This window comes from Mobula hypostoma, chromosome 7 (assembly GCF_963921235.1).
Source record: "Mobula hypostoma chromosome 7, sMobHyp1.1, whole genome shotgun sequence".
NCBI classification, from domain to species: domain Eukaryota; kingdom Metazoa; phylum Chordata; class Chondrichthyes; order Myliobatiformes; family Myliobatidae; genus Mobula; species Mobula hypostoma.
This window is the reverse complement of record NC_086103.1, coordinates 135,651,146-135,670,919: the sequence shown is the minus strand read 5'-3', so window position 1 is coordinate 135,670,919 and position 19,774 is coordinate 135,651,146.

Here is a 19,774-nt window from a genome sequence, read left to right as displayed (position 1 = left end):
CGTTGGGAATTGCTCAAAGGTTAAAACTGAAGGTGACCACTACAATGAGGAGAGCTCAGATACAGACGGTAATGGCCCAGTATTATATAGATAAGGGAACGTTTGATGAGGAGGCATTAGAGTTGTTCATGGAAGGTGAATCTGCTGAGGATGAGCTTCAGCTTCAGTTGGAAAAATTAAGAATGGAGCATGAATTGAAATTGCAGTTGAAATTAAAACAGCTTGAGGCTGTTGAAGCAGAAAAGAGGAGGGTCCATGAAGCTAGAAAGGCAGCAAAACAGAGAGAAGAGGCAGAAAGACAGAGACAGCTTGAGAGGGAGAAATGGCAACGTGAAGATCACGTGGCAGAAAGACAGAGACAGCTTGAGAGGGAGAAATGGCAACGTGAAGATCACGTGGCAGAAAGACAGAGACAGTTTAAAAGGGAGAGGTTGCAGCAAAGAGATTTAGTGTCGGACCCTGATGATTTTTGCAGCTCGGAAAGGCTTGTTTTGTGTGATGAATTGAAAAGTTGTGTTCCTCATTAGGTAAGGGCATACGCGGATGCAGAGGAGGCTGCTACCTTGCAGGGGTTTGATAGGAAAGCAAACGAAGAAGTTTTAACCCACAAGGTTGAATTCACTCCAGGTGAGAGTTTGCCAGAGAATAGCTGGGAGGTTCGGGGTGACCTTGAATTTGAAACTGGGACAAGTGATGACAGCCCAGAAGAGGCAGCTGTTCCGATTGAATGTGTTCAGGTTGTTGAAGTACCTGTGAGTTCACAGGATTCTGAACCTTATGTTGAGGCTCAGTTGAAGTCTGAAGTGCCTGGTTTGGTTGGAAAGGAATGCAGTCTTTGTGTGTCAGATGATCTTGGTTCAGTGAATAAGGGGTTAACCTTGGTACCAGTGGAATGTGAGAATTCTCAATTACTTGTATTAGACCGCGTTTTAAAAGCTGGCGAAGAGGTGGAGATTGGTGAGGTCAGTGTTGCTGAAAATAATGGCAAAAGTGCTGTTCCTGGACTTTTGGATAAAGTGCTGGAAAAGGTTGGCTTGGTTGTGCGACCTTTAACCCTGCTTGCAGGACAGAGGCCTGCTGAGAAAAGATGTGATGGTCTGTGGAATTTTGTTTGGACATTTGAGCACCTGCAAGGCCATAATGTTATTCAGTGTGATGTTGTGGAGGAAAAGAAGAATTGTTATGGTTTTGGAGTGGAAGTTGCTGTGGAAGCAAGTCATAGTGAAGGTCGGAGAAAGTTGATAAAGAGATTATTTGGCCTGTTTCATAATGTTTACATAATTCTCATCAGCCTGATGATGGTACTGAGTTTAATAAACAATGGAAGCATATTGACAGCTCTCCAAGATAAGAGTGTTTCAGAAATTCAGCTAATGAGCAAAGTTGCTGTTGAGGCCTACAATAGCAAAACCAGAGGTTTAAATTATGATGTGTCACAGACTTTTCTACCTTCCAGATTTCAGCAGGACTTAAGAGGGTAGTAAGGCTGAGAAGAGTAAGGTGTATGAGAAAGGTTTATCTTTATTGAGGAAGGAATTTATAGAGGAACAGAATCAAGATTCTGGAATGGTGGCTTTAAAGAGTTTGCTCTCATAGGAGAGGAGTCAGTGGGACATTACCTTAAAGATGGAATGTTAATGAGGAGGTGGAGACCAGCCACAGTACTTGCAAGTCACGTGGTGGTTCTGAAAGTTTACAGGGCTGAAATTTTAAACATGGCTTACAGTGTGCCTTTAGGTGGACATCATGGAGTGAGAGAGACAGTGAATCGGATTGTGAAGGAATTTTACTGGCCAAGTTTAAGGAAGGATGTAGTGAATTGTGTAGGCCCATTGCAAAAGACTGCAGTTGGTTATCAGGATGTGTTAACAATTGTGTGTGCTGTGTCTAAGTTCCCTGAAGCAATGTCTTTTGAAAATACAGAGGCCAAGACTGTGGTAACAGCATTCGGTAAGTTTTTCATACTGGAAGGTCTGCCAGAGAAATTCAATTTGACCAGGGCAGTAACTTCACTTCGAGAACATTCCAGGGGATAGTTAGAGAGGTGGAAGCTAAACACATAGTATCATCTACATATCACACAGAGTCCAAGGGAGCCTTGGAACGGTTCAACTCAACTCTTAAGACCATGATTAAAGCAGATTGTGTGAGAAATGGGAAAAGTTGAGATGAGGGGGTTCCCCTCCTCTTATTTATTGTTGGAGATTCGATTCAGAAGGCAGTGAAGGATGGTTTGTTGGAACCTGTATTCAGTTACAGGCCAAAAGGACCTTTGACCCTACTTAGAGAACTATGGTCTGATTTAGGAAAATATGTCAGTGTGCCTAATTATGTTTTCAAACTCTGGAAGAGATTTATTAGGCTTTGTGACTTTACCAAGGAAAGTTTACAAAATGGTCAAGTCAAAATAAGACACTTGTTTGCTAGAATTACAGCTGGGAGAATTGTTATGGAACAAAATGGAGTCGTGGAATCTGATAATGGAGTGGAAAAACATATTTGCCCACTGAATCCAAACCCACCAAAATGTCGGAATTTCATTGTTTTGAAAAATATTACTGATAAGGTCCATCAGTTGGACCCAAAACCGAAAAAACAAGTGAAAGGACTAATTGGCCTTTTGAAATGGTGCGCAGGTGCAGTGCATCACGTCATTATAAATTCAGCCCAGCCTATGAAACAGCACCTTCACAGTGTGAAAGTAAAATGGTTGAAGAAGAAATTAGAAGCAAGAAAGAACAAAGAAAGAGAATGGATGACAGTATTGATAGAGTGGAGAAGGCTAAATACCTTATAAAGATTGACTTGTTAAAAGGATACAAGGGTGTTCCCTTAGCAGAGAGGGCTAAAGATATATCAGCATTTGTGATACCATCTAGACTGTATGAATACAATGTTTTACACCGGGATGGAAAATGCACCAGGGACATTTCAAAGAATAATCAATTCTGTGATTGGAGGATTAGAAAACACAGGAGTTCATATCAATGATTTAGTGGTCTGGAATGACACGTGGGAAGAGCATATTGACGGTTTGACAGACTTCCCAAGGCCAATCTTACTGTGAACCTTGCTAAAAGTGAGTTTGGCCATGCCACAGTTACATATCTGGGTTATGTGGTGGGCGAGGGCCACCTGGCTCCTGTACGGGCCAAAGTTCAAGCTATTGTTGAGGTTCCTGTTCTAACTGGCAAGGAAGCTTTAAGAAGGTTTTTAGGAATGGTTAGATATTATCATAAGTTATGTAAGAACTTTGCTGACATTGCTCTTCCCCTAACAAAACTCCTGGGGAAGAGTGAAAGATCCGTATGGAGTGATCTTTGCCAGGAGGCATTTGAAGGTCTGAAAACTATCCTGTGCTCAAAGCATCTGATTTTTTTTCAAAGCCATTTTCAATAGCAACAGACGTTAGCGACGAAGCTGCTGGGGCTGTAATGCTACAGGAAGGAGTGAATGACATTGAACATCCAGTAGCTTATTTCTCAAAGAACTTTAATGTACACCAGAAAAATTATTCAACTGTTGAAAAGGAATTCTTAGCACTTATTCTGATCTTACAACATTTTGAGGCCTATGATCAGAGACCTCAAAATCTTTCTGTTGCCCAGAGACCACTTGTGGTTTACATGGGTTATAATCCATTGATGTTTCTAACTAAGATGAAGGATAAAAATAAATGTTGTTAAATTGGAGTCTGCTATTGCAGGAAAGGGAGTTTGTGGAGTCCCTCTGAGATGGATTCTTAGAACAGCTTGTACTGGAGCCTACCAGAGAGAATGCAATTCTAGATTTAGTGTTGTGCAATGAACTGGATTTGATCAGGGACCTTGAGGTAAAGGAGCCATTAAGAGGTAGTGACCATAATATAATAAGTTTTAATCTACAATTTGAGAGGGAGAAGGGAAACTTGGAAGTGTCAGTGTTACAGTTGAACAAAGGGAACTATGGTGCTATGAGGGAGGAGCTGGCCAAAGTTCAATGGAACAATACCCTAGCAGGGATGACAGTGGAACAGCAATGGCAAGTGTTTCTGGGAATAATGTAGAAGGTGCAGGATCAGTTTCTTCCAAAGAGGAAGAAAGATCCTAAGGGGAGTAAGGGGAGGCCGTGGCTGACAAGGGAAGTAATGGACAGTATAAAAATAAAAGAGAAGAAGTATAACATAACAAAGACGAGTGGGAAGCCGAAGGATTGGGAAACTTTTAAAGGGCAACGGAAGGTAACTAAAAAGGCAATACGCGGAGAAAAAAATGAGGTACGAAGGTAAACTAGCCAAGAATATAAAGGAGGATAGTAAAAGCTTCTTTAGGTATGTGAAAAGGAAAAAAATAGTTAAGACCAAAATTGGGCCCTTGAAGACAGAAACGGGCAAATTTATTATGGGGAACAAGGAAATGGCAGACGAGTTGAACAGGTACTTCGGATCTGTCTTCACTAGGGAAGACACAAACAATCTCCCAGATATAATAGTGGCCAAAGGACCTAGGGTAATGGATGAACTGAAGGAAATTTATATTAGGCAGGAAATGGTGTTGGATAGACTGTTGGGTCTGAAGGCTGATAAGTCCCCGGGACCTGATGGTCTGCATCCCAGGGTACTTAAGGAGGTGGCTTTAGAAATTGTGGCTGCATTGGTAATCATTTTCCAATGTTCTATAGACTCAGGATCAGTTCCTGTGGATTGGAGGGTGGCTAATGTTGTCACTCTCTTCAAGAAGGGAGGAAGAGAGAAAACAGGGAATTATAGACTGGTTAGCCTGACATCGGTGGTGGGAAAGATGCTGGAGTCAATTATAAAAGATGAAATTACAACACATCTGGATAGCAGTAACAGGATCAGTCCGAGTGAGCATGGATTTATGAAGGGGAAATCGTGCTTGACTAATCTTCTGGAATCTTTTGAGGATGTAACTATAAAAATGGACAAGGGAGAGCCAGTGGATGTAGTGTACCTGGACTTTCAGAAAGCCTTTGATAAAGTCCCACATAGGAGATTAGTGGGCAAAATTAGGGCACATAGTATTGGGGGCAGAGTACTGACATGGATTGAAAATTGGCTGGCTGACAGAAAACAAAGAGTAGCGATTAATAGGTCCCTTTCAGAATGGCAGGAGGTGACCAGTGGGGTACCACAGGGTTCAGTGCTGGGACTGCAGCTGTTTACAACAGGCGTCCCCGACCTTTTTCGTACTGCGGACCGGTTTCATATTGACAATGTTCTTGCGGACCGGCCGACCGGTTCGGGGGGGGGGGGGTGGGGGTAGGGTTGCCAACGTACAAGAGTAGCGGTCAAATATGTTGGGTTTACCCCCAGAAAGACTACAATGACCATGAAGCCTTGGGCGGGCACCAGTGCGCATGCGTAACTTGCGCATGCGTTTGCATGCAGATTTCTTAAAAATTGTTTTTGCCGATTCTAAACAACAGGAATTCTGCAGATGCTGGAAATTCAAGCAACACACATCAAAGTTGCTGGTTAACGAAGTTAGTCCTGACGAAGGGTCTCGGCCTGAAACGTCGACTGCACCTCTTCCTACAGATGCTGCCTGGCCTGCTGCGTTTACCAGCAACTTTGATGTGTTTTGCCGATTCTGTTGGTGGTGGCGGTGGGGGGGGGGGTGTTAATCACGACCGGAATATAGGTGTTAAGTGGCTAATACACTCAATTTCATTTCTAAAAGGGTTTATCTAACGAATTTAATATTAAACACACCGCATATTTTCCTCGCATGAAGATAGCGATAAGACAATTACCAGGGGAGGACGGGGAGCTTGAAGTGTTGAACGAACTTCCAGTAGAAGTGGCAGAGGCAGGTTCGATATAATCATTTAAAGAAAAATTGGATGGGTATATGGACAGGAAAGGAATGGAGGGTTATGGGCTGAGTGCAGCTCGGTGGGACTAGGTGAGACTAGCGTTCGTCATGGACTAGAAGGGGCGAGATCGCCTGTTTCCATGCCGTAATTGTTACATGGTTATATAAGTCACTTATAATAGCATCATAACATTTTAAGTAATGTTCGGATATCAAACACACAGTGCATATTTTCCTCGTATGAAAATATAAAATCATTGCAACGCACCAATATCGCTGAATCAGTGGGAGCCCTGGGCTTGTTTCCCTGCAACAAGACGGTGCCATCGAGAGGTGATGGGAGACAGCGATACTCGAAGGGGGTTCCTTATGTCCAGTCTATTCCGCAATTTAGTTTTCGTTGCATTCATTGCAGAGATATGTTGGAAATGGAAGCAATGTTTTCAGTGCTTTCCTGACTATCTCAGGATATTTAGCCTTGACTTTGATCCAGAATGCCAGCAGAGATGTTATGTCAAACATACTTTTCAGCCCGCCATCATTTGCAAGCTCGAGGAGTTGATCTCCTTCCCGCGCTGACATGGATGATGCGCGCGTAATGACCTCAGTGTGTTCAAGCTCAACAGTAGGTGTAACAGGGAATGAGGAAAGGTGCATCTGACTCCTATCGCCCATTCATATCGTTTCCTCACGGCCTGGTAGCGCATACCTTGCGGCCCGGTGGTTGGGGACCGCTGGTTTACAATATATATATATATATATATATATAAATGATTTAGATGAGGGAATTAAAAGTAACATTAGCAAATTTGCCGGTGACACAAAGCTGGATGGGAGTGTAAAATGTGAGGAGGATGTTATGAGAATGCAGGGTGACTTGGACAGGCTGGGTGAGTGGGCAGATGCATGGCAGATGCAGTTTAATGTGGATAAATGTGAGGTTATCCACTTTGGTAGTAAGAACAGGAAGGCAGATTATTATCTAAATGGAGTCAAGTTAGGAAAAGGGGAAGCACAACGAGATCAAGGTGTTCTTGTACATCAGTCACTGAAAGCAAGCATGCAAGTACAGCAGGCTGTGAAGAAAGCTAATGGCATGTTGACCTTCATAACAAGGGGAATTGAGTATAAGAGCAAAGAGGTCCTTCTGCAGCTGTACAGGGCCCTGGTGAGACCACACCTGGAGTACTGTGTGCAGTTTTGGTCTCCAAATTTGAGGAAGGACATTCTTGCTATTGAGGGAGTGCAGCGTAGGTTCACAAGGTTAATTCCTGGGATGGCGGGACCGTCATATGTTGAAAGATTGGAGCGACTGGGCTTGTATACTCTGGAATTTAGAAGGCTGAAAGGGGATCTTATTGAAACATATAAGATTATTAAGGGATTGGACACGCTGGAGGCAAGAAGTATGTTCCCGCTGATGGGTGAGTCCAGAACCAGAGGCCACAGTTTAAGAATAAGGGGTAGGCCATTTAGAATGGAGTTGAGGAAAAACTTTTTCACCCAGAGAGTGGTGGATATATGGAATGCTCTGCCCCAGAAGGCTGTGGAGGCCAAGTCTCTGGATGCTTTCAAGAAAGAGATGGATAGAGCTCTTAAAGATAGCGGAATCAAAGGTAATGGGGACAGGAACTGGATACTGATTGTGGATGATCAGCCATGATCACAGTGAATGGCGGTGCTGGCTCGAAGGGCCGAATGGCCTACTCCTGCACCTATTGTCTATTGTCTATTGAATGTGACTTAAAAATCAAACGTGAAAGATACTATGTTATAGCTGATTAGTTACCCAGATATTAAGTTGGAAATTGTACACATTTATGCTCAGTCATCTGATGATTTTACCTGTATTGTTTAAAACTCTCTAATTTACATTTAGACAAAAAAATCATCTTCGTCAATTTTTTTTTCTCTGAGGAAGGGGAGTGTGAGGGGATCCTGAAGTATCCCTATTAACTGTGCTTTTGAAAAGAGAGAGAGAGTTATTTACCACTGATAGCTTGTTTGTAAAAGAGAGAGAGAGAGAGAGAGACGAAGATTAACGGTTGGACTGTCACTTTAGGCACTGGAAGTAACTTTGGATTTTTACTGAGTCTGGAGTTGGAGACAGCACCGAGCAACTCTTAAGTTGTTATGGTGACCGAAGGCGGTGTTATTTAATGGACACTCAATGTTATGATTTTCAGCAGGTTGTTGATATTTCTTCAAGGACAGTTCGCCTGCTTGTGCATTTCTTTCACAGAGAGAGGAAGGAGGAGTTACTTGAATGACAGGTGGTATCCAGTACGGTGAGATAAATAGGAGGTCAGATGATACAGACCTCAGACACATGTTTGGACACTGAATGAGCATTGTTGTGCCTGCAGAAAAAGTTGGTTTTGGAGGATCGATCAGGTGGATCAATCCATTGCTCTTGCAGTGGAAAGAAGGAAAAGGGGTTGACTGGTGAAGAGTTGTCCATGTGTCCACCCTCGCCTGGGGGATAGCTCCACCACAGAAAACCGGTCCCCCTTGCTAAAGTCACAGTCGGTGACTTTTAAAGGATTTCGAAGGACAACGAGAAGATCTACAGCGTCAGCTCACCTGAAGACTCAAATCTCTCTCTCTCTCCATCACTACTCAACTCAATACCAACAACCGAACTGAACTGAACTGAACTTCCCTCATCATCGTAAGACTGTATCTTTTTACCCCCAAAACTTTAAGAAACTTGGTTTTTCATACATATATTTCCACACTTACTGATATACTTACTTATATATATAATCATTGCTAACCTGTTTGATTTTATCTACATTTATATTACTGTGTTGCGTAGTTACTAATAAATGTTATTAGTTTAAAGCAATACTGGACTCCAAAGTGTTTTCCATCTCTGCTGGTTCTTTATTCCCATCACGGGGTTCGTGACACACCAAGGAGGTTGACTTACAACCACCTTTTGAATGCCATCCTGAATGCTCCCTCTCCATCTTGAGTAATCATAAGCCAGAGATATCCATAAGTCAATGAGGTTATCACATATTTTAACAGAAATAGAGAACATCCTTGGAGCATTGAGATCATCCTTGAAGTCCCAGAAATCTCTCACTGTGATGAAGCTTGATTTATATTGCTGGTTTGAGGAGTCATGTATCAGGTATACAGAATATGTGTCCAGTGTAACTAATAGATTGCAATCAAAGCTTCAATGCTATGGTGATGCCACAGAGGGCTCATTTACATTAGTTTAAGGTGGGATTGTGGTACTTCAGTCCAATGCATACAGGAGGGCTGAGTTCACTGCTATCTGTTTCCCCAACCCTAGAAAATGGGTTGAAAATCCTTTATGTCTCAAATTAGCCTGTTTTATTTTAATTCTTTGTGATGTTTTGTACTTTCCACTGGTTCTGAAATTTGGGTTTGTAAAATCATAAATGGTAAGGACATAGAAAAGACATGTCTTGCATGTTATAATTGGTGACCTTAAGTAGGTCATAAGGGGAAAACCTAGTAAGGACAAACGCAGATCGTTTGCGAAGAGTGATTGTATTTTTCAGATAGAGACTAAGGAAGTGGTGGAGGAATTAAACAAAAATTATGTATTTATCTTTCTGGAAGAAGACATAAAATGCTTCCAGAAATTCTGGTGAGCCAAAAGCCTAAATGAGGAAATCCTGTATAAGAAGTGAATTAGTACAAAAGTACCAGTGATGTTAGTAACAAGAACACTGATAAATCTCAAGCAGCCAATAACCTACATCCAGATTCATGGAAGACGTATTGTAGCTTTAGAGATTATGTATGCAGAGCCCTGATGAAGAGTCTCAGCTCAAAACGTTGACCCTTTATTCCTTTCCATAGATGCTGCCTGACCTGCTGAGTTCCTCTCACATTTAGAATGAAATAGACCCCATAAATATTCCAAAGACCAGACAAATCTTGTGAACCCTGGGAATTAAACAATTGCAATACGTCTTTATCTCACCATTCACAAATGATGTCACAATTTCTCCAAGGGCTCTTCAGCAGATTTCTCTCACTTCCATCAAGTCCAGTACAACCAAAAAATCAATAGAAAACAAAAAAGAGATTTTAACCCAGAACACTGTTAGGGAATATTCTGGAGTTGTGTGAATATGATAGAAATTAATTCAGTTACAGTGAACCAGTCTTCGGTTTTTATTGTAAATTGCAAGCAGTAAATTGAAGTTAAAAGCACAGGCTAAGAGATTGTATATGCATATGTGGGCTCTGTGCCAACTTTACAGTATACTGCTATAAAAATAAACGTTAAAACAATGGGGTTTGTGTTAATTGGCCTGCAATCCAGGCAACTATGAGACGAACTAATTTGCACCATTGTAAATAAATTCAGGGAAATTTGAAATTATTTTGTCCAAGCCAATGTACTTGAACATTCAGAGGTGTTTCCCACTTTAGAGATACAATTCAAAGGAAGTATTGTTAATCCAAATTATTGAAGTACACGATGCCATTGTAACTATTGAAACAGTATTGAATCACCTATTGATCATAAGGGTATAAAAATGTCATGTACTTTTGAATTTGTAAGACACTATCAAGAGTGTCTCCAGATGAATGGCTGCTTATTGTGACAAATGAAGACTTCTTTATCACCCGCTTCCATATTTCTCGTGACTTTGATCACAGTCACAACAAATATTATAGAAATGACAAAAGGAGTTTATTTTCTGGATGACCAAAATGCAGGCAAAAAAACCCCCACAGAAATCATGACATCTTGGCAGTGTGTGAATATCAGTTCAGATAAAATAAGCATATTTAATTAAAGGCTGACAAAGGTAAAGTAACAACAATGTTATCTGATAATTGTAAAATTCAATGAAGTCTGTAAATGGCTGCTTAGCACATTGCCCCATTTGAATCTTGCCTGTAATTTTAAGTAGCATCATTCACTTTTGGCGATGTGCAACAAATGTCAGATTTGACCATAACACAGGAAATTTAAAAATATTAATTTTTGGGTTACATTTATTGAGGGCCAAATACACTTTTAATGAACACAATTTGGCAACAGTTTAGTACAACTTCATGTCCTGCTCTATCACTACAGAGTTGGCTTAAAAATGCAACAGTACAACTGACATAAAGTTAAATTTTCTTCTCTGAAGGTTGTTAGTGAACTTTTTGTTCTACTACAGCAATGGTCAGTTTTATTGGATCAGCTATTCTGGATTGGGTGTTCTGCAATGAACCAAAATTGATTAGAGAGCTTAAAGTAAAAGAACCCTTAGGGACAAGTGATTATAATGTGATCAAATTCACCCTGAAATTTGAGAAGGAGAAGCTAAAGTCAGATGTATCAGTATAAAAGTGGAGTAAAGGGAATTACAGAGGCATGAGAGAGGTGTTGGTCAGAATTGATTACTAGTAGGGATGACAGCAGAGCAGCAATGGCTGGAATTTCTGGAAGCAATTCAGAAGGCACTGGATATGTATATCCCAAAGAGGAAGAAATATTCTAATGGCAAGATGACACAACACTAGCTAACAAGAGAAGTCAAAGCCATCATAAAACCTGAAGAGAGGGCATATAATAGAGCAAAAAATAGTGAGAAGTTAGAGGATTGGGAAGCTTTCAAATACCAACCAAAGCCAACTAAAAAAAAGTCATTAAGAAGGTAGAGAAGGAATACAAAAGTAAGCTAGCCAATAATATTAAAGAAGATAACAAAAGTTTCTTTAGATACATAAAGTGTAAAAGACAGGCAAAAGTGAATATCAGACCACTGGAAAACAATGCTGGAGAGGTAGTACAATGAAACTGAATAAGTATTTTGCATCAGTCTTCACTGTAGAAGACGCTAGCAGTATGGTGGAAGTTCCAGGTGACAGGGGTCATGAAGTGTGAGAAGTTATCATAACTAGGGAGAAGGCTCTTTGGAAACTGAAAGGCCTGAAAGTAGATAAGTCACCTGGAACAGATGGTGTACTGAAGAGGTGGCTGAAGAGATTGTGGAGACATTAGTAATAATCTTTCAAGAATCAGGAATGGTTCTGGAAGACTGGAAAATTGCAAATGTCACTCCACTCTTCAAGAAGGGAGATGAGCAGAAGAAAGGAAATTGTAGGCCAGTTAGTTTGACCTCAGTAGTTGGTAAGATGTTGAACTCGATTGTTAAGGATGTGGTTTTGGGGTACTTGGAGGCACATAGTAGAATAGGCCATAGTCAGTATGGTTTCCTTGAGAGAAAATCCTGCTTAACAAATCTGTTGGAATGCTTCAAAAAAATAACAAGCAAGATATGCAAAGGAGACATTGTGTATTTGGATTTTCAAAAGGCCTTTGACAAGGTGCTACACATGAGACTACTTAACAAGCCACAATCCCATGGTATTACAGGGAAGATTCTAGCATCGATAAAACAGTGGCTGACTGGCAGGAGGCAAAGTGTGGGAATAAAGGGAGCCTTTTCTGGTTGGCGGCCGGTGACTAGTGGTGTTCCACCTGAGTAGGTATTTGCACTAATCCTTTTTACATTATATGTTAATGATTTGGATGATGGAATTGACGACTTTGGTGCAAAGTTTGCAGGCAATACGAAGATAGGTGGAGGTGCAGGTCATTTTGAGGAAGTAAAGAGGCTTCAGAAGGACTTGGACATTAGGAGAATAGGCAAAAAAGTGGCAGATGGAATATAGTATTGGGAAGTGTATGGTCATGCACTTTGGTAGAAGAAATGAAAGGTTGACTATTTTCTAAATGGAGAGAAAATACAAAAAACTGAGGTGCAAAGGGATTTGAGAGTCCTTGTGCAGAATTCCCTAAAGGTTAATTTGCGGGTTGAGTCTATGGTGAGGAAGTCAAATGCAATGTTAAGATTAATTTCAAGAGGACTAGAATATAAAAGCCAGGGTGTAATGTTGAGACATTATAAAACACTGGTGAGGCCTCACTTGGAGTATTGTGAGCAGTTTAGGGCCCCTTATCTTAGAAAGGATGTGCTGCAGCTAGAGAGGGTTTGAATGAGGTTCACAAAAATGATTCCAGGTTTGAACAGCTTGTCATATGAAGAGCGTTTGATGGCTCTGGGCCATCAGATGAATGAGGGGTGACCTAATAGAAACATATCAAATAGCGAAAGGCCTTGATAGAGTGGATGTGGAGAGGATGTTTCCTATGGTGGGAGAGTCTAAGACCCAAGGACCAAGCCTCAGAATAGAGGGGCGCCCATTTAGAACAGAGATGAGAAGGAATTTCTTTAGCCAGATAATGGTGAATCTGTGGAATTCTTTGTCACAGGCTACCATGGAGGCCAAGGTTGTATGTATATTTAAGGCAGAGGTTGATAGATTCTTAATTGGTCAGGGCTTGAAGGGATACAGGGAGAAGACAGGAGATTGGGGCTGAGAGGAAAAATGGAACAGCCATGATGAAACTACAGAGCAGACTTGATGGGCTAAACAGTCTAATTCTGTTCCTGTGTCTTATAGTCTTATTGAAGTTTTTTTTTTAACTTACAAATATTTTTAGACCAAATTCTAGTTTTGAAATGGCTATGGTGGTAATTGGTAAATAAATTGGTTTATTATTCTTACATGTATGGGGGTGCAGTGAAAAACTTTGTTTTGTGTTCCATCCATACAGGGTCGGTTTATCACATCAGAGTATTGAGGTAATACAAGGGAATACAATAACAGATGCAAAATAACGTGTCTTGAAGTCATAGAATTTAGGTTTAAGAGTAGGATCATTATAATTCAAGTAAAAAGTAATCTGCAGACAGCAGCTTGCAACAAATCTCCACGCTCTGGTGTCATCTTGCATCTCACATGTTACCCACATTTATCAGATTAACAATCCAATAACAGCACTGAATTATATAATAGGGGATTAATCAGAAGAATACTGTACTCTAAGATAAGGTGAGAATTTTCAAAATGAGAGTTTGTGAAATAGGTTGTCATAATGTTGCTGCTATCTCTTTGAACACATAACTTTGGTTTTAAAGAACATTTCAACATTTGTTTTGCAACACTTTTTTTTATTTGCCATCTAATGCTTCCTATTGCACCAAGGGTAGAACAAGTTCTTAAGCAATTAAGTTGCTGTAATAATATGGTGAAACATAATATTACTCTGTGGTTTGTGTTTTCAGTACTGGGCAAACTTTATATTTTTATATTCTTAAGATCAGAGGTTTAAAGAGTTGACGAATATTTATTTTGACAAACATTAGAATGAAATGTCCAGGCTTTATTTTAATCACTTAATCACTATATGTTATGTAACTATAATATTTCGAAACCTGGTATCCTTCAGACTTAAGTTAGCTTTATACATCAAATATGTAGTGTAATTCAAGACACTTTTTCATTTGGTGCTTAACAGCCTTTTGTCCTTAATATGGATCTTAACAACTTAAAATAAAACTCCCCCTAATATTCTCTTGGGCAAGAACAACAACAATAATAAATATTTGTTAGTTGTATTGTTTCTCTGGGAATGCAAGCTGTATTCAGAACATGGTACTGTTGGGATGTTTGGCAACATAAATACCAACCAGCTTTTCCTTTCTACTAAGTGCTTGTGGACAACAGCCTTCTGGAAATGTGACCTGTCACTAACTCTTTTAGTTCATCAGAGAAACACATGGGGATAAGTTGAATAACATCAGAGAATATGCATTAGGATTGTGATATGCAATTCAATAGGGCCATTTAGACTGGTACAGAATAGAAACCTGATTTGGACCCCACCATGACTGTCCTGTCCACATATTGTCATCCACACTATTCATGCTCTTGGTCTTTTACCATAGTTAAATTTCATGAGCAGGTAGCAACACTGTATAATGACAGGATTCTTATTGCCTCCAACAGTGGAAATCATTCCAAAGGTTTAGGATCTTTAATGAAAGCAACAGCAGAACAGGGCAGAGTTTTCTCACATGCTGAAGATGAATAAAAGTCCTCTAATTGCAGAGGTCAAGAAAGCTAATCCGAGGCCAAAGATTAATAGAAAGTCAGTGGAGGGTTAACACGTGAAGCACTTAAATGTAGTGCTGAATAAAGATGCATAAACTTGTACTTACAGTGAAGGTCCAAGAAGACATCAACAAACTCAGCAACAGTAACACTAGTCTCATTCATTGATATACACAATGTACATTTAACAACATTCTTCATAAGTCACAAATCTCCACTATTCACACATATATACCACTGGAGTCACAGAGTAATCAAGCATGAAATAGGCTTTTCAACAAAACTCATCAATGCCAACATGGTGCCCTATGTTACCTGTGTTTGGTCCATTTCCCTCCAAAGTGCTCCTATCCACCTACTTATCCGTATATCATTTGAATGCTGTTATTGTACATGCCTCAGCCATTTTCTGTGGCAGTTCATTCCATATACATGACATCCCCTGTGAGAAGAAGATTCTTCTCAGGTTCCTTTTCAATGTTTCACCTCTCAGCTTAAACCTGTACTTTTTAGATTTTAGTTCCCCTTCCCTGGTAAAAAGACTATGTGTTCACCTGATCTATGCCTCTCATGACGTTATACACCTCTATAACGTCACCCCTCAATCTCCTAGGTTCCAGGGACTAAAGTCTTAGGCTGCACAACATCTCCCTATATAATTCAAGTCCTCAAGTTCTGGTTACATTCTTGTAAATCTAATCAGCAATATAACTAATCCAGGATTCAGTTCCTGTACAACATTAGATATTCCATCATGGTAGACACGTTACTTCAAAACTAAGGTTGAGAATTTTTAAAGAGAAATAGTAGTTGAGCATTCCCTAGGACACAAAGAGATACTGGAATTCCATGCACAGTGAAGGATGGTTTAGAGTAGGATCTGCATCCGATGAGTTAATGGTCATGGAATGCACACATTCTGAGTAAGGGGTGAAAACACACCCCACTATCTATCTGGAGGGTGAGAATTTTCAAAAGTTTAGAGACAATTTAATTTCAATTTCACCATTAAATAACAATGGAAAACCATCCATTGACATTAGATAATAGAATTTAGATCATTGTTTTTAATTATTTTGGTTTTAGTAGTTTTATCTTTTTCATACTTTCAGTACAGATTAGTTTTTAAATGCCAGCAATATTCAGGAACATTCAGGAGTGTAAAAATAGCTTGGCAACCTACTGAGCCATGCCTTAGCAACTTGTCATGATTTTTTCTCATCAAATTTGTGGTGAGATTTTTTTTCTGCTCTTCTTTCTCTCTATTATCCCCCTTCCCTTCACATAATGGGATAACATGAACAAGTCCTTGCCACTGAATATTTTCGGTTGGCTCCAGGAAGGAAGGCATCAAATCCTTAAGTGCAGAGATGCATATTGTGGAGCAGTGGGTGTGGATAATTTACCATTAACCAGACAACATGGGATGACATAAGGAAATTAAAAAATCAATATAATCATTTGCTTACACAACGAACATTTGCCTCAAGTGATAATTTTATCAGAAATATTGCTGGACACCTGGGAAAATATGGCAAAGAAACAGCAGCTGCAGATTGGCTTCAAAGTCATAGACGCTGGTTTAGCAACATCATGGAAAACATTTTGTGATTATTAGAGTGACTAGCAGGGATTTTTTGGTCAATAGTACTGGAGAAAGATTAAGATTACCTTTATTTGATACATAAACATTGAAACATACAGTGAAACGACAGGTTGTTCACACCCAATCCCACTTCACACAGTTACTTCTTCCTCATTTCACATTCTCTTACAGTTTTACAAGATACAGAAGGTGTAAATGTGCATCTCTTGCTCCTGCTCCATCTCCAGTTTCTGTATCCCCTTACAGTCACACCACCACTGTGTCTTTCAGAGTCAAAGTCAGGTTTATTGTCCTATGCACAAGTATATGTATGTACAGGTGGAATGAAAAACTTGCTTGTCCCAGCATCACAGGCATGTGGCAACAGAGGCCCAACATTTAACAAGAAAAATGCTAACATACGTTATAAAAAATATACAGGAAAGAACACAATTAGAACAAATAAACAAAATCTATTGTGATGGAAAGTGGTCACGGTTTTGTTGTACTGAGGGGATGACGAGGGGATTTGTGTTTTTGTGTCAAGATCCCTTATCTAGTCATTTCCTCAATGCTAAGTAGAAAGATTACAAAGACAATTCATCAGTCAACCTGATGCCAGCTCAGATACTGAAAGTCCAGGCACAGTAAAGGATGGTTCACCTGATGGGTCAATGGTCATGGAGGGCACACAGCCAGAGTAAGGGGTGAAAACACACTCCAGGCCATCCATCTGGAGGGGAAGATCACAGATGAGTTCCGCTCCACAGAGATAATGAAGATTTATGGGATGTCCATGGGGATATTTGGGACGCTTGTCGAGCCTCTTTGAAAGCTTGCACGAAAAATCAAGAAGCATGAATCAGGTCCTACTTTAAACAGTTCGTTCAATAAATGTTTCCAAATTCCAGCTTTTCCAGTGTAAAAGTAAGATCCTTCTAAATTTCAGTATTTGTATCTGATAGCCCATGCCTTAGTTTCTGAATTAACACAAGCAGAAGTGACTCAGCATGTAAGTTTTGCATTGAAAATCTGCCCCTTCATCTTGCTTTCATGATATAATGGCAATCTTGTGAAGAGATTTGAAATTGCCTCACTCATCAACCTGGACCAGATACCTAATATTTTTGTATAGCCATTCTTAACTCACTGTTTCTTTTAGCAATTACACTGGATTAATTGGAAGAAGTGCCCTTGGTTTATTGCTTCTTACCTCTTTAAGTAAGTTTATTTTTGAGTAAAGTGACTATGTTTGATACACATTATTCTTTTTCTGTGAGATATCTGCTCACACACCTTTAACACCTTGCTGTCATTAAATAAATTTATCAAAAGAATTAGCTTTTCTCTTTTCTCAATTGATGCTCCTTGATCTGTTGAGTGCTTCCAACTTATTGTTTGGCTTAACTTTTTGAAGATAATACATAGAATATTGAGTTTGGAATTGTAGCATTGTGATTAAATTACTAATCAGATAGTCCTGAGATCTGGACTAATGAAACATGAATGTTCTGAAATGGCTATATCAAAACATGATAACAATAATTCTGAACAGATCATCTATAGGCAGTGATTTTGACTTAATCTAATCAATATTACCAAGTTTTTTTTTAAACATGCCTAACTTGGAAAAGCTTTATTTGAGGTCTACTCCAGCCATAGTCGGGCAAAGTGGCATTCATAAGTCACCCCTTTTGACCAACATCTAGAATCCAACATCATAATCTCTAGGTATAGCTTCACTCTGCAGAGTTGGCGGTACAATGGTATACATTCATTAGTGAATGGCTCTTCAAAAATTTCTCGTGGTATTGTTAATCAAAGCCACAGAAACATGATCACTGCTTGCTGTTCTCCCCCAGGTGATGAATTCCTCCATGTTCATCAAAATATGGAGAAACCCCAAATTAACTGAAATTGGGGGCCTCAAATTGCATTCACTCAGAACAGCTCAATAACACCAACAAAAGTAGAAAACACTGCAAAATTCAGGCAGGATCTCTGGGTAAAGGAAAGGACCATTTTACTATACAGGAAATGTTCGCTTAAGATGGTAGAAAACATGGGATAGTGGGTTGGTTTGAGTAAAGGAAATAAGTGTAATCTGGGAGCAAAGGAGCAGGTAAGGATAGATTCTGTTATTGCTAACAGTGAGGCTGTGGGACATGTCCAGCAGACTAGTCTATACAACACTAAAGAAAAAATGATAAACTGAACCAAAATGATGATTACAGATATTGCCAGTTCTATACAAATAAAATAAAACCAGTTCTATACAAAAATAATAAAAAAGTGAATTTTCTAAAGTTGCAGAGTTTGATATTGTTTGATAATCAGGCTGCGACATGCCCTGGTAGATGATGAGGTGTTGTTCTTGAGGCATCTGTCAGGTCTCACCATAAAGGTGCAGGACGCCCAGAAGGATCAGAGTAGGGGCAGGATGATGAATTAAAGAGGCAGGCAACAGGAATTCCGGGGTCACTCCTGGTGCCTGAGCATAGACACTCTGCAAAACAATAACCCAGTTTTACATTTGGTTCCATTGTAAACACCAAGTGCACTCTACTGGATTGCAAGACATACAAGTGGATCACTGCTTCACCTGGGAAGACTGTTTGGGTCCCTGGATGGTGGGAAAGGAAGAGGTGAGAGGACAAGAGTTGCACTTCCAGCAGTTGCCTGGGAAACCGCCATTAGACATGGAGTGATAGGTAGTGACAGAAAAGTAGCTAGGTGTTATACTTCGTTTCTCTAAAAGCTAATTGACAGGAAAACAAGAGATTCGGAAATGTGACTTTGTACCTACTTTTAAGCAAAGTGTGCACTTATCACGTGGTAGTATCATGACATATGCAATTCATGTATTTTTATATGTAACCAATAATGAATTATTTGAATAAAACAAAGAATGCTTATTCAAACAATATATTTACAATATCACGCAAATATTCAATATACAGCTCTCCTTCCTGCTTAGCTATACACTCCAACTCAATACAGAATGTAAACACGAGGAAATCTGCAGATGCTGGAATTTCAAGCAACACACATAAAAGTTGCTGGTGAACGCAGCAGGCCAGGCAGCATCTCTCAGAAGAGGTACAGGCGACGTTTCGGGCCGAGACCCTTCAGCAGGACTAACTGAAAAAAGAACTAGTAAGAGATTTGAAAGTGGGAGGGGGAGGGGAAATCCGAAATGATAGGAGAAGACAGGAGGGGGAGGGATGGAGCCAAGAGCTGGACAGGTGATTGGCAAAGGGGATATGAGAGGATCATGGGACAGGAGGCCTAGGGAGAAAGAAAAGGGGGAGGGGGGAAGCCCAGAGGATGGGCAAGGGGTATAGTGAGAGGAACAGAGGGAGAAAAAGGAGAGAGAGAGAGAGAAAAAGAATGTGTGTATATAAATAAATAAATAACGGAT